This window comes from Bubalus bubalis, chromosome 19, assembly GCF_019923935.1.
Source record: "Bubalus bubalis isolate 160015118507 breed Murrah chromosome 19, NDDB_SH_1, whole genome shotgun sequence".
Classification (NCBI taxonomy): Eukaryota; Metazoa; Chordata; class Mammalia; order Artiodactyla; family Bovidae; genus Bubalus; species Bubalus bubalis.
The window spans coordinates 52,751,751-52,765,090 of NC_059175.1; the positions used below are offsets into that span (position 1 = coordinate 52,751,751).

The 13,340-nt window shown below is 36.5% G+C and overlaps 1 protein-coding gene across 5 annotated transcripts in view; it reads left to right on the plus strand.

Annotated features, from left to right (window-relative positions):
- CDH18 (cadherin 18) overlaps window positions 1-13,340 on the plus strand; it is a 1,275,757-nt gene that overhangs the window by 221,915 nt on the left and 1,040,502 nt on the right. The gene's annotated exons all lie outside the window — the stretch shown is intronic.

A 13,340-nucleotide genomic window follows, 5' to 3' on the forward strand; every position in this document is an offset into this window, starting at 1 on the left:
AATTTTTTTCTGAAAAAAATCAGTGTGTGTGTGTGTGTGTGTTAGTTGCTTAGTTGTGTCAGACTCTGCAACCCCATGGACTGCAGCACACCCCCCAGGGTTCTCTGTCCTTGTAATTCTCCAGGCAAGAGTACTGGAGTGAGTTGCTATTTCCTTCTCTGAAAATCAATATATAAATAAAAAACAATGAACATGGTTAAAATTATGAATTTAAAATAAGAATCATGAAAGTGGATAGGCCATGTAGATATATGTATGATTTTTGTCATTGTTCAGTCCCTCAGTTGTGTCTGACTCTTTGAAACCCCATGGACTGCAGCACGCCAGTTTTCCCTATCCTTCACCATCTCCTAGAGCTTGCTCAAACTCATGTCCATTGAGTCAGCAATGTCATCCAACCATCTCATCTTCTGCTGCCCTCTTCTCCTTTTGCCTTTGACCTTTGCCAGCATCAGGGCCTTTTCTAGTGAGTTGGCTCTTCACATCAGGAGGCCAGTGTATTGGAGCTTCAGCTTTAGCATCAAGTCCTTCTAATTAATATCCAGAATTGATTTCCTTTAGGATTGATTGGTTTGATCTCCTTGCAGTTCAGGGGACTCTCAAGAGTCTTCTCCAACACCACAGTTCAAAAGCATAAAATCTTTGGTGCTCAGCTTTCTTTATGGTCTAACTCGCACATCCATACATGACTACTGGAAAACCCATAGCCTTGACTATATGCAAATTATAGTCTTTTTGGGCAAAGTAATTTCTCTGCTTTCTAATATCCTGTCTAGGTTGGTCATAGCTTTTCTTCCAAGGAGCAAGCGTCTTTTACATTCATGGCTGCAGTCACCATCTGCAGTGATTTTGGAGCCCAAGAAAATAAAGTCTGTCATTGTTTCCATTGTTTCCCCGTCTAGTTGTCATGAACTGCTGAGACTGTTTACCATGATCTTTGTTTTATGAACGTTTAGTTTTCAGCCAGCTTTTTCACTCCCCTCTTTCACTTTAATCAAGAAGCTCTTTAGTTACTCTTTGCTTTCTGCTATAAGGGTGGTTTCAACTGCATATCTGAGGTTAGATATTTCTCCAAAAAATCTTGATTCCACCTTGTCCTTCATCCAGTCTGGCATTTTGCATGATGTACCCTGAATATAAGTTATATAAGCAAGGTGACAATATACAGCCTTGACTTACTTGTATATACACATACACACAGTTAAGTTTAAGTAATTTTACAATTGAAAGTGAAAGTGAAGTCACTCATTCATGTCCAACTCTTTGCGACCCCATGGACTGTAGCCTACCAGGCTCCTCCCTCCATGGGATTCTCCAGGCAAGAGTACTAGAATGAGTTGCCATTTCCAATTAGTTCTTATTAATTATACTACAGACAATTATATTAATATTATATATCATTGATCTCTTCACTTTTTCTGAAGATATTTATTGTGTTTCCATAGGCTAAATAAGAATAATAATACTAAGTAAAAACTCACCTAAGTGTTTTACTCAGAATTTCTCTATAAAAAATGAAATGCCATCTCAATGCATTTAACGGAAAATGTAGCTCTCCACGTTTGTGTGGATATGCACACATGTGTATGTTTAACAGTCTCCCCAGAAGGAGTTACATAGGGAAAGAGGACATAACACAGGGGCTAATTCAAACTCTTTTGGTTGAGCCCAGACAGAAGCTACATCAGCTGTGGAAAATTCTTAATCCCTGTGTCTCTCATTTTATAATATGCTCCTAAGAAGATAATCCTCCCCATAAATTTGTTGATCAGATTGAATGAGTTCACACATGAAAATTGCTTAGAAGAGAGTCTGGCATGTCTTCAGAGCTACTAAAAGACATCTGTGGTTACTATTAGTCTATAATTATTATTATCCAGGAGAGGTAGAGCATTGGTAACTGTCTTTGAGAGGTAGCACTTTGGTAACTGTCTTTAAGTTGCATACCCCTGCATTGTCCTTGGATCATTAGAGTACAATTGGCCTCTTCTCTCTCATCTGTAGGAAGATATCATGGCTGATGACACAACAGTGCTCCTGAATCCTATGTGATTTTGGGACATAAATGAAGCGGTTCTTACTGCTCTTGGTTCTATATTCATCTTTTTTTGACCAGAGAGTTTTTACTTTTTTTTTTTTTTTTCATAAAACAAATAAGATGCAGGTTCTTAAATTTGTTTATTAAAAGAGTACTTTCCTCTGTTTTCAGACCTGAAGACCAAAATGAGTTCTCATATCCCTTATTTAGTTCTGGAATACATTCTAGCTAATTCAGGTTTTAAATGATGGAAATGGACTGTTGGGAATCATATATCTGTGTTAATAGCATAAATATATGTATAGTTCTGTGGGTCATATATCCTATATTTGCTGAACTGAACTTATTTTCTTCCAAAGATTTTCTATTAATAATGAGTAAAGAGGAGTTAATAAATACTTCTAGAGAAATAAATATCTGGGAAATAATGTGTTGTTGGCAAGAAAATTTTAAGTTTGTAGCCCTTCTATTATATTTATAGTATATACATTGGGTAAACAAAACAGCTAAATCATGAAATATGTATTATTCTTTACAAACTATCAGCAAGTCACAATGAGGAAGGAAAATCTCTATAAACAATGACTTCAATACTGCTCTCTACTTTTACTCTAGATGTTTATAAATTTATACTTTGAATATTAAAAATCAAATAGTTTATTTTCCACACAGTTCTGAGTAATTCATTTAAGGTGTTACCTGGAAGCTAACAAATAAAATTGAGTGTTAATCTTCCCTTCTGTAGTGCTTTTCCCAGGTATAACTTTGTTTTTCCTATGTCTGTATTATTGAAAAAAATATTAGTATATTTTGTGTCCTCCTCCTCTATAATGAGTAACCTAAATCTCTTTGTAACCCTGTGTTAGTCACTCAGTCATGTCTGACTCTTTGTGACCCCATGGATGTAGCCTGCCAGTCTCCTGCATCCATGGAATTCTCCAGGCAAGAATACTAGAGTAGGTAGCCATTCACTTCTCCAGGGGATATTCCTGACCCAGGGATATAACCCAGGTCTCTTGCATTGCTGGCAGATTCTTTACCATCTGAGCCACTAAGGAAGCCCATCGTTACCCTAGAATTATGGAATTATGTATTTATATATCATGGCATACCTCTAAATCATCTTTTTCTCATTCTGTGAGCTTTGTGATCAAACTACTTTCTAAGGAGACTCAAATGAGTAGACTTTTTCATGTTAGTTTTGAAAGATGAATATTAATGCACCATATGATCTGCCGTTATCTGTACATTTTAAGAATGCATTTTCATTTGCAAGGGCCTTTTTCCTTGTATATAATTTAGTGACTAAATATACTACCAAATCCTGTGAATATTTAATTTTATTCTATTTATACATATAACATAGATTAAATCCTTTCAAATTTGATATTTTCCCATTCAGATCTCTCAGATTGATTTCCATATGTCTAAACCATAGTTATAACTTTTTGACTTTCAAATTGTTCCCTTTCTCAATGACCAAAGCAGATGAATGATGCATGTCAGAAAGGCCATAAAACAGGCAGCTTTGTTTAGTAAAATTTAAGTTAAACTACGTATCAGTGTGAGTGACTTCTCAATACTTCAATACATGCAATTTTTTTTCATCATTTCCTCTTTTGTTTGCAAATCTTTGATCAGAATGATGATGACTTATATTCTTACAGATGTCACTGTTCACTTCAAGAAGATCAAGTCCATCTCTTTCTCATAAATACTGACATGATATTCAGGATTAACCCTTCCTAAGACAGTTCAGTATTTGTATGAAGCTTGCTTCCCTGGTGGCTCAGATGGTAAAGCGTCTGCCTGCAATGCGGGAGACCTGGGTTCAATTCCTGGGTTGGGAAGATCCCCTGGAGAAGGAAATGGCAATCCACTCCTGCACTCTTGCCTGGAAAATCCCATGGACGGAGGAACCTGATAGGCTACAGTCCATGGGGTCGCAAAGAGTCGGACACGACTGAGCGACTTCACTTTAATCCATAATAGTGCTTCCTTTTTAACTTCATCCAATTATTGATAGTTCCTATTGGATTTTAGTAACCAGTTGTATTTTTTCAGTGTTTCTGCATGACTTTTTAACTTCTTTATTAAATTATTATTCCCTGTTGATTTTTTTAGCAGTTTTTAGGAAAATATTTGACAGAATGATCATTTAAAAAGAAATTTCAATGTTATTTGTGACAGCTTCAGTAAATGGGTGACCCAATCTCCTTGATTCTTGTTCTAGAATTTATGATCATTAATTTCTTTAGATTCTCTGAGGATTTATTTATTTTGTTAGTTGACTGTTTCTTCATTATATGAACTAATATTTCATTATTCTTTGATAAAGTGTTTTTTAATTTATAAAATGATTCTCCTTCAAATGTATTATTTGTCTTTTTTATATGTCTTTAATAATATAAAACTATATTATAAGCATGTTAATACCATGAATGGATGGGAGAAACCTTGTAAATAATAGGTATTTTATTTCACAAGCCATAAAATATAAAACAAGTATCTATGTTGAGAGGGAATTTTAAAAGCAGGTCCATAATAGCAGTTTCATTAGACAAAGTCTCCAATTATCAATGAAAAGTAAATTGAATTTCAGGTCCCTATACACAGGGTATAAGTGTGAGTGTGTATATGTGTGTGTGTATTTAGAGCATGTTGAAATTTTATCTCATCAGTCTTTTCAACAAAATTTAGTGTATCATCAGTAGCAATTAGTATTGCTTCAGGAAATAAAAACAGTGATACAAATACATAAAACATGCAAAGAGAGTTAGTATTAAATCTGTTCCAGCTAGATGATGGTTTTTCTACATCATTTCTTGTTCTAATTATTTTGACTACATTTTGGGTACTTCATCTCTTTGAAATTAAATTTTGACTCCATTCCTCTTTTCTTATGCTATGTCATTGTGTGGCATTGTGAAGTATGCATATGCTAAAATTTTAATTTGTGAAATCCCCCAGGAACCGTTTTGAAGATATTGGGTGAGATTTAGAAAATCAAATAAATGACCTTGTCCCTTAGGAATAGATAAAGAAGGCATATTTCATTGGAATTACTGCAGTGTAAATCACATGGCAGAAAACTCTGGGTGAATGTTAAGTAACTGAAGAAAATGCTCACAGTTGCCGAGCATTTGTTACTTTGCTATGCCCTTGTCCAGACTTCACAAGTTTAAATTACTTGCTTTACTAATAAATGGAACATTGATTTCAAATATAAAAGGGCATACAGTTTCATATCATGAACTAGGTAATCCATGAATATAAGTTATTTATTAATTTGATGCTGTTTTTAAAATATTATGTAACAATAATTCAGTACTGAATGTTGTAATTACAATGTGCATGTGTGTGTGTACTCAGTTGCTTCAGTCCTGTCTGACTCTTTGTGACCCCATGGACTGCAGCATGCCAGGCTTCACCATCCTTCACTATCTCCCAGAGTTTGCTCAAACTCATGTCCATTGAGTCTGAGATGCCAACCAGGTATCTCATACTCTATCATCCCCTTTTTCTTCCTGCCTACAATCTTTTCCAGCATCAGAGTCTTTGCCAATGAGTCATCATTTTGCATCAGGTGGCCAGAGTATTGGAGCTTCAGCTTCAGCATCAGTCCTTCCAATGAATATTCAGGACTGATTTCCTTTAGGATTGACTGGTTTGATCTACTTGCATCCAAGGGGCTCTCAAGAGTTTTCTCTAACACCACAGTTCAAAAACATCAATTATTCAGTGCTCAGCTTTCCTTATGGTCCAACTTTAACAACCATACATGACTACTGGAAAACCACAGCTTTGACCAGATGGACATTTGTCAGCAGAGAGATGGCTGGGATTTTTAATATGCTGTTTAGATTTGTCATAGCTTTTCTTCCAGGGAGCAAGCCTCTTAATTTCATTGCTGCAGTCACTGTCTGCAGTGCAATGCAGCAAATCTATCACAGTGACTATCAGGTTTGTCTGAAAAATTATTGCTAAGTAAGTTGAATGAAAAAATGATATCATGTACGAAAAAAAAAAAGAAAAAATGAATTAAATTCAAATGTTCATGTAAAATGGTGCAATAATCAGCTTCCATTCTCTGGCTTTCTCTAATAAACTTTACATCTACTTTTTTTCAGTAGCTCTAACTCTGCTACATTTTTACAACTTGTTCAAACTTGTAGTACATCACTGATGCTAAATTCAAAAAGTTGGAAATTGATAGAAACTTAGAGTAAACAAGTTGAGTAACTGTAGTTTTATATTAGTTTCTGTCTTTAAAACCTAATACATAAAAATTAGCCTTGTTGACTATCCTCGGTAAAATCTCTTTTTTTAGCAACTGTGTTTTCTAGTATGAGCCACTGCAATTCAAAAATTCTATTATGAATACAAATAATTCCATTATGAATGATCTGTATAGAAAAAATGTGCTGTTTACATTTACAAGAAACAACCAAACGTAATACATCTCTTTAACAAAATTGATGTTACTATATATAGAATTGATATAATGGTCATCTGAGTTAAATTCACCCATCCAGTCCATTTTAGTTCGCTGATTCCTAAAATGTCGATGTTCACTCTTGCCATCTCCTGTTTGACCACTTCCAATTTGCCTTGATTCACGGACCTAACATATCAGGTTCCTATGCAATATTGCTTTTTATAGCATCAAACTTTACTTCTGTCACCAGTCAAATCCACAACTGGGTGTTGTTTTTGCTTTGGCTTGGTCTCTTCATTCTTTCTGGAGTTATTTCTCCACTGATCTCCAGTAGCATACTGGGCACCTACTGACCTGGGGAGTTCATCTTTTAGTGTCCTATCTTTTTGCCTTTTCATACTGTCCATGAAGTTCTCATCACAAGAATACTGAAGTGGTTTGCCATTCCTTTCTCCAGTGGACCATGTTTTGTCAGAACTCTCCACTATGACCCGTCCATCTTGGATGGCCCTATATGGCATGGCTCATGGTTTCATTGAGTAAGCCAAGACAGTGGTCCATTTGATCAGATTGGTTAGTCTTCTGTGATTCTGGTTTTCAGTCTGTCTGCCCTCTGATGCAGAGGGATAAGAGGCTTATGGAAGCTTCCTGATTGGAGAGACTGACTGAGGGGAAACTTGGTCTTGTTCTGATGGGTGGGGCCATGATCAGTAAATCTTTAACCCAATTTTCTGTTGATGGGTGGAGCTGTGTTCCCTACCTGTTATTTACCTGAGGCCAAACTAGGTGGAGGTAATGAAGATAATGGTGAACTCCTTCAAAAGGTCCCACAAAGACACTGCTACACTCAGTGCCTCAAACCCTGCAGCAGGCCACCACCAACCCATGCTTCCACTGGAGATTTCTGGACGTTCATGGGCAAGTCTGCTTCAGTCTCTTGTGGGGTCACTACTCCTTTCTCTTGGGTTCTGGTGCACACAATATTCTGTTTATGCCCTCCAAGAGTCTATTTCCTACTATTGTGGGCAAGAATCCCTTAGAAGAAGTGGAGTAGCCATCATAGTCAACAAAAGATTCCAAAATGAAATAGTTGGAGGCAATCTCAAAAACGACAGAATGATCTCTGTTCCTTTCCAAGGTAAACCATACAATATCACAGTAATCCAAACTATGCCCTGACCAGTATTGCTGAAGAAGCTGAACCTGAACGGTTCTATGAAGACCTACAAGGTCTTATAGAACTAACACCCTAAATAAATGTCCTTTTCATCAGAGGGGACTGGAATGCAAAAGTAGGAAGTCAAGAAATACCCTGGAGTAACAGGCAAATTTGGCTTGGAGTACAGATTGAAGCAGGACAAAGGCTAATAGAGTTATGCAAAGAGAATGCACAGGTCATACCAAATACCCTCCTCCAACAATACAAAAGAAGACTCTACACATGAACATCACCAGATGGTCAATATCAAAATCAGATTTATTATAGTCGTTGCAGCAAAAGATGGAGAAGATCTATAGAGTCAACAAAAACAAGACTGGGAACTGACTGTAGCTCAGATCATGAATTCCTTATTGCCAAATTCAGACTTAAATTGAAGAAAATGGGGAAAACAACTAGACCATTCAGTTCAGTTCAGTTCAGTTGCTCAGTCGTGTTTGACTCTTTGTGACCCCATGAATTGCAGCAGGCCAGGCCTCCCTGTCCATCACCAACTCCCGGAGTTCACCCAAACTCACATCCATCGAGTTGGTGATGCCATCCAGCCATCTCATCCTCTGTCATCCCCTTCTCCTCCTACCCCCAATCCCTCTCAGCATCAGAGTCTTTTCCAATGAGTCAACTCTTCGCATGAGGTGGCCAAAGTACTGGAGTTACAGCTTTAGCATCATTCCTTCCAAAGGACACCCAGGACTGATCTCCCTTAGATGGGACATATGACCTAAATCAAATCCCTTATGATTATACAGTGGAAGTGAGAAATAGATTCAAGGTATTAGATCTGATAAAGCACTCGAAGAATTGTGGACAGAAATTGCTGAAATGGTTGAGGAGGCAAGGATCAAGACCATCCCTCCAAAAAGAAATGCAGTAAGGCAAAATGGTTGTCTGTGAGGCCTTACAAATATCTGTGAAAAGAAGAGAAGTGAAAGGCAAAGGATAAAAGGAAAGATACCCATTTGAATGCAGAGTTCCTAAGAATAGCAAGGAGAGATAAGAAAGCCTACTTCAGTAATCAATTCAAATAAATATAGGAAAACAACAGAATGGGAAAGACTAGAGATCTCTTCAAAAAAATTAGATACACTAAGGGAAATTTTCATAGAAAGATGAACACAAGAAAGGACAGAAATGGTATGGACTGAATAGAAGCAGAAGATATTAAGAAGAGGTAGCAAGAATACACAGAAGAACTATACAAAAAATATCTTCATGACCCAGTTAATCACAATGGTGTGATCACCCACCTAGAGCCAGACATCATGGAGTGCAAAGTCTAGGGGGCCTTGGGAAGCATCACTATGAACAAAGCTAGTGGAGGTTATGGAATTCCAGTTGAGCTATTTCAAATCCTGAAGATGATGCTGTGAAAGTGCTGCACTCAATATGCCAGCAAAGTTGGAAAACTCAGCAGTGGCCCCAGGACTGGAAAAGGTCAGTTTTCATTCCAATCCCAAAGAAAGGCAATGCCAAAGAATGTTCTAACTACTGCACTGTTGCACTCATGTCATAGGCTAGGAAAGTAATACTCAAAATTCTCCAAGCCAGGCTTCAACAGTACGTGATCCGTGAACTTCCAGATGTTCAAGCTGGATTTACAAAAGGCAGACGAACCAGAGATCAAATTGCCAACATCCATTGGATCATTTAAAAGTAAGAGAGTTCTAGAATAACACCTTCTTCTGCTTTATTGACTGTGCCGAAGCCTTTGACTTTGTAGATCACAACTGTGGAAAATTCTGAAAATGATGGGAATACCAGGCCACTTGACCTGCCTCTTGAGAAATCTGTACACAGGTCAGGAAGAAACAGTTAGAAGTTAGAACTGGACATGGGACAACAGACTGGTTCCACGTAGGGAAAGGAGTACGTCAAGGCTGTATATTGTCACCCTGATTATTTAATTTATATGCAGAGTACATCATGAGAAACACTGGACTGGAAGAAGCACAAGCTGGAATCAAGATTGCCGGGAGAAATATCAATAACTACGGATATGCAGATGACACCACCCTTATGGCAGAAAGTGAAGAGGAACTAAAAAGCCTCAAGATTCCTGGGATAAATATCAATATGCAGTATAAATATGCACCTCAGATATGCAGATGACACCCTTTATGGCAGAAAGTGAAGAAATAAAGAGCCTCTTGATGAAAGTGAACCAGGAGAGTGAAACAGTTGGCTTAAAACTCAACATTCAGAAAAGTAAGATCATGGCATCTGGTCCCATCACTTCATGGCAAATAGATGGGGAAACAGTGGAAACAGTGTCTTACTTTATTTTTTGGTGCTCCAAAATCTGCAGATTTTGACTGCAGCCTTGAAATTAAAAGATGCTTACATCTTGAATGAAAAGTTATGAACAACCTAAACAGCATTTTAAAAGGCAGAGAGATTACTTTGCAGGAAAAGTCCATCTGGTCAAAGCTATGGTTTTTCCAGTGGTCATGTATGGATGTGAGTTGGACTATAAAGAAAGCTGAGCACCGAAGAACTGATGCTTTTGAACTGTGGTATTGGAGAAGACTCTTGAGAGTCCCTTGGACTGCAAGGAGATCCAACCAGTCCATCCTAAAGGTAATCAGTCCTGAATGTTCATTGGCGGGACTGATGCTGAAGATCAAACTCCAATACTTTGGCCACCTGATGGGAAGACCTGAATCATATTAAAAGACCCTGATGTTGGGAAAGATTGAAAGCGGGAGGAAAAGGAGACAACAGAGGATGGGATGCTTGAATGGCATCACTGACTCAGTGGATATGAGTTTTCTTGTATTCCAGGAGTCGGTATTGGACAAGGAAGCCTGGCATGCTGCAGTCCATGAGGTCACAAAGAGTTGGACACAACTGAGTGACTGAACTCAAATATAGAATTGACCTTATAAATAACACACTGGTATGGGTTACCTATAGTGACCTACACAAATATGTTAATGAGTGAACTTTTTTATGTTCTCAAAAATAGTCACCAACAACCTTCCACTGTAACCAGTTATTACAATGCAAGTTTTATAAGATAACTTAATTTTGGGCTATGGCTGTGTGTGTGCTCAGTTGCTTAGTTGTGTCCAACTCTGCAACCCCATGAACTGTAGCCCACCAGTCTCCCTGTCCATGGAATTTTGCAGCAGGAATACTGGAATGGATTGCCATTTCCTTCTCCAGGGAATCTTCCTGACACAGAGATAAAGCTCTCGTCTCCTGCCTGTCATGCATTAGCAGGTGAATTCTTTACCACTGAGCCACCTGGGTAGCCTAACGTATGGCTACAAAGGTTTAATTTTTAAATCATACAAAGATTTCACCTGATGCATGAGTATGATTTTTGACTAAGTTAAAACATTTTAGAGAAGAGTTTCTAGATGACCTATGTGTGAACCCCTCCTCTACAACATAAGTAATTTTGCTTTCCCTCAGAGAGATTTAAGATGTCTTACATATATAATTTCAGTCTCATGTGTTATTTGACGGGACATAAGAACACAATAAGTGTATAATTAAGGATATGTAGTCAAAGCCCAATTATTGGTATCAATTTTTATTATTGAACAAACCTACTCTTTATTGAATGGCTCTGGATTACTAGTGCTATATTATTTCTATTCCTAATATTCTAACCTACAATTAACCCCATTTTACAGAAGGAGAAATTAAGATAGAGAGAGATGGAGTGACTTTTCAATGGCTGTATGAAGGCTGTGAACAACAGAATTTTTCATTACCCCATGTAATTTGATTTCCTGAAAGTGGTATATCTGTATATATTCTTTCACATTTTTTATTCATTCAAACTTGGGCTTATGTCAACCATTCCATTACTTCCTCCATTAATTTATTCCTTTTGTCTTGTAATACCATCTGTAACTTCTTTCTCCTAAGTACATTTTATCTTCATGTGTCCTTAGTTTCATATTTTATCATCAATATTGTGTCCTTTGACAATAAGGTATATTGAATTCAGAAAAGCAAAAATAAATTGGCAAACAAATATATGTTAATATTTGTTTATTTTATTCTTAGTTTTCTTTTTCCTTGATCTTTATATTTGTTTTCCCTTCAAGTGCAGAGTTCATATCAGATGACTGTATTATTTTGGTTTAATAAGAATTCTGTGATCAGTATTTTGTGTGATCTGTTTAATTTCTTTTTATGCTTACTGCCATGCTTTTACCTTCTGAGAATCTACTAATCTTCTTGTTATACAGAGCAAGGCTCTTGGTTCTGTTCTCTGCTTCTGTCACATAGCAGTATTAAAATTATGCTCTCTTGTTCACTGAACGTGACTGTTTTACAGACTGAATTTCTGAATGATACTGTATTAATGAAATTTAAACTAATTTCTTTCAGAGCTAATCAAACTAGTTACTTCAAAAATGGTAATTATATATCTTTATGGATTTATCATTCTGGAAAACATTAACACATTTTAGAGATAAATGTTGTAGAAGACTTTACACTTCATAAATATAGAAATATTAAATTCATTGCTGTATTTCATTTAAAAACAAGACATTACTCAAGAAATAGGCTCACATTTTCTGATCTCCTACCTGGTTTAGGACTATACTTTACACTGTGATAGCACATAGTCTGGTACCCACTTGTATCTATTGAACACTTAAAATATGGCTATTGAAACAGAGAAAATGAGTTTTTAACTCTATTTCATTTAAATTAATTTAAATTTTCATATATAAACTGAAGTAATACTTTTTTTTCTGTTAAACACAACTGTTTTTCTAGGACTACATTTTCCTTTTTCTTCCACTAATTTTTACTTTTTATAAAAATTGAAGTATAGTTAATTTCCAATGTTGTGTTAGTTTCTTGTTTATAGCAAAGTGATACACACATGCACAAACATTCATTTTCATGTTTTTTTTCCCATTATGATTTATCACAGGAAATTGAATATAATTCCCTGTGTTATGTGGTAGGTAGGACCTTGTTATTCATCCAGCCTGTATATAATAGTTTGCTCTGCTAATCTCAAACTCCCAATCCAAACATCCCCCAATGACCCCTCTTTGGCAACCACAAGTCTCTTCTCTATGTCTGATAGGTTTGTTCAGATAGGTTATATTTTAGATTCCAAGTATAAGTGATATCAGATGGCATTTGTCCTTATATTCCTAACTTACTTCACATAGTATGATAATTTCTAGGTTCATTCATGTAGGAGAAATTGCATTATTTCATTCACATTATTTCACTCATTTTTATGAATAGTATCTTATATTTCTGTCTATTAAAAATTTAGCATGCTAAGTGAAATATGTTATAAATTTTAAATGTACATGCTTTTTGAATCCTTCATATGAAAAGCAAAATGCAAATTATCTCATTAACAATTTTTATTGACTGTAAGCTAACATGATAATGATTTGGGTATAATTGTTCAAATAAAATATATTATTAATTAAGTTTACCTGGTTTATAGTGTTCAGTTCAGTTCAGTTTAGTCGCTCAGTCATGTCTGACTCTTTGCAACCCAATGAATTGCAGCACGCCAGGCCTCCCTGTCCATCACCAACTCCCGGAGTTCCCTCAAATTCACGTCCATCGAGTTGGTGATGCCATACAGCCATCTAATCCTCTGTTATCCCCTTCTCCTGGCCCCAATCCCTCCCAGCATCAGGGTCTTT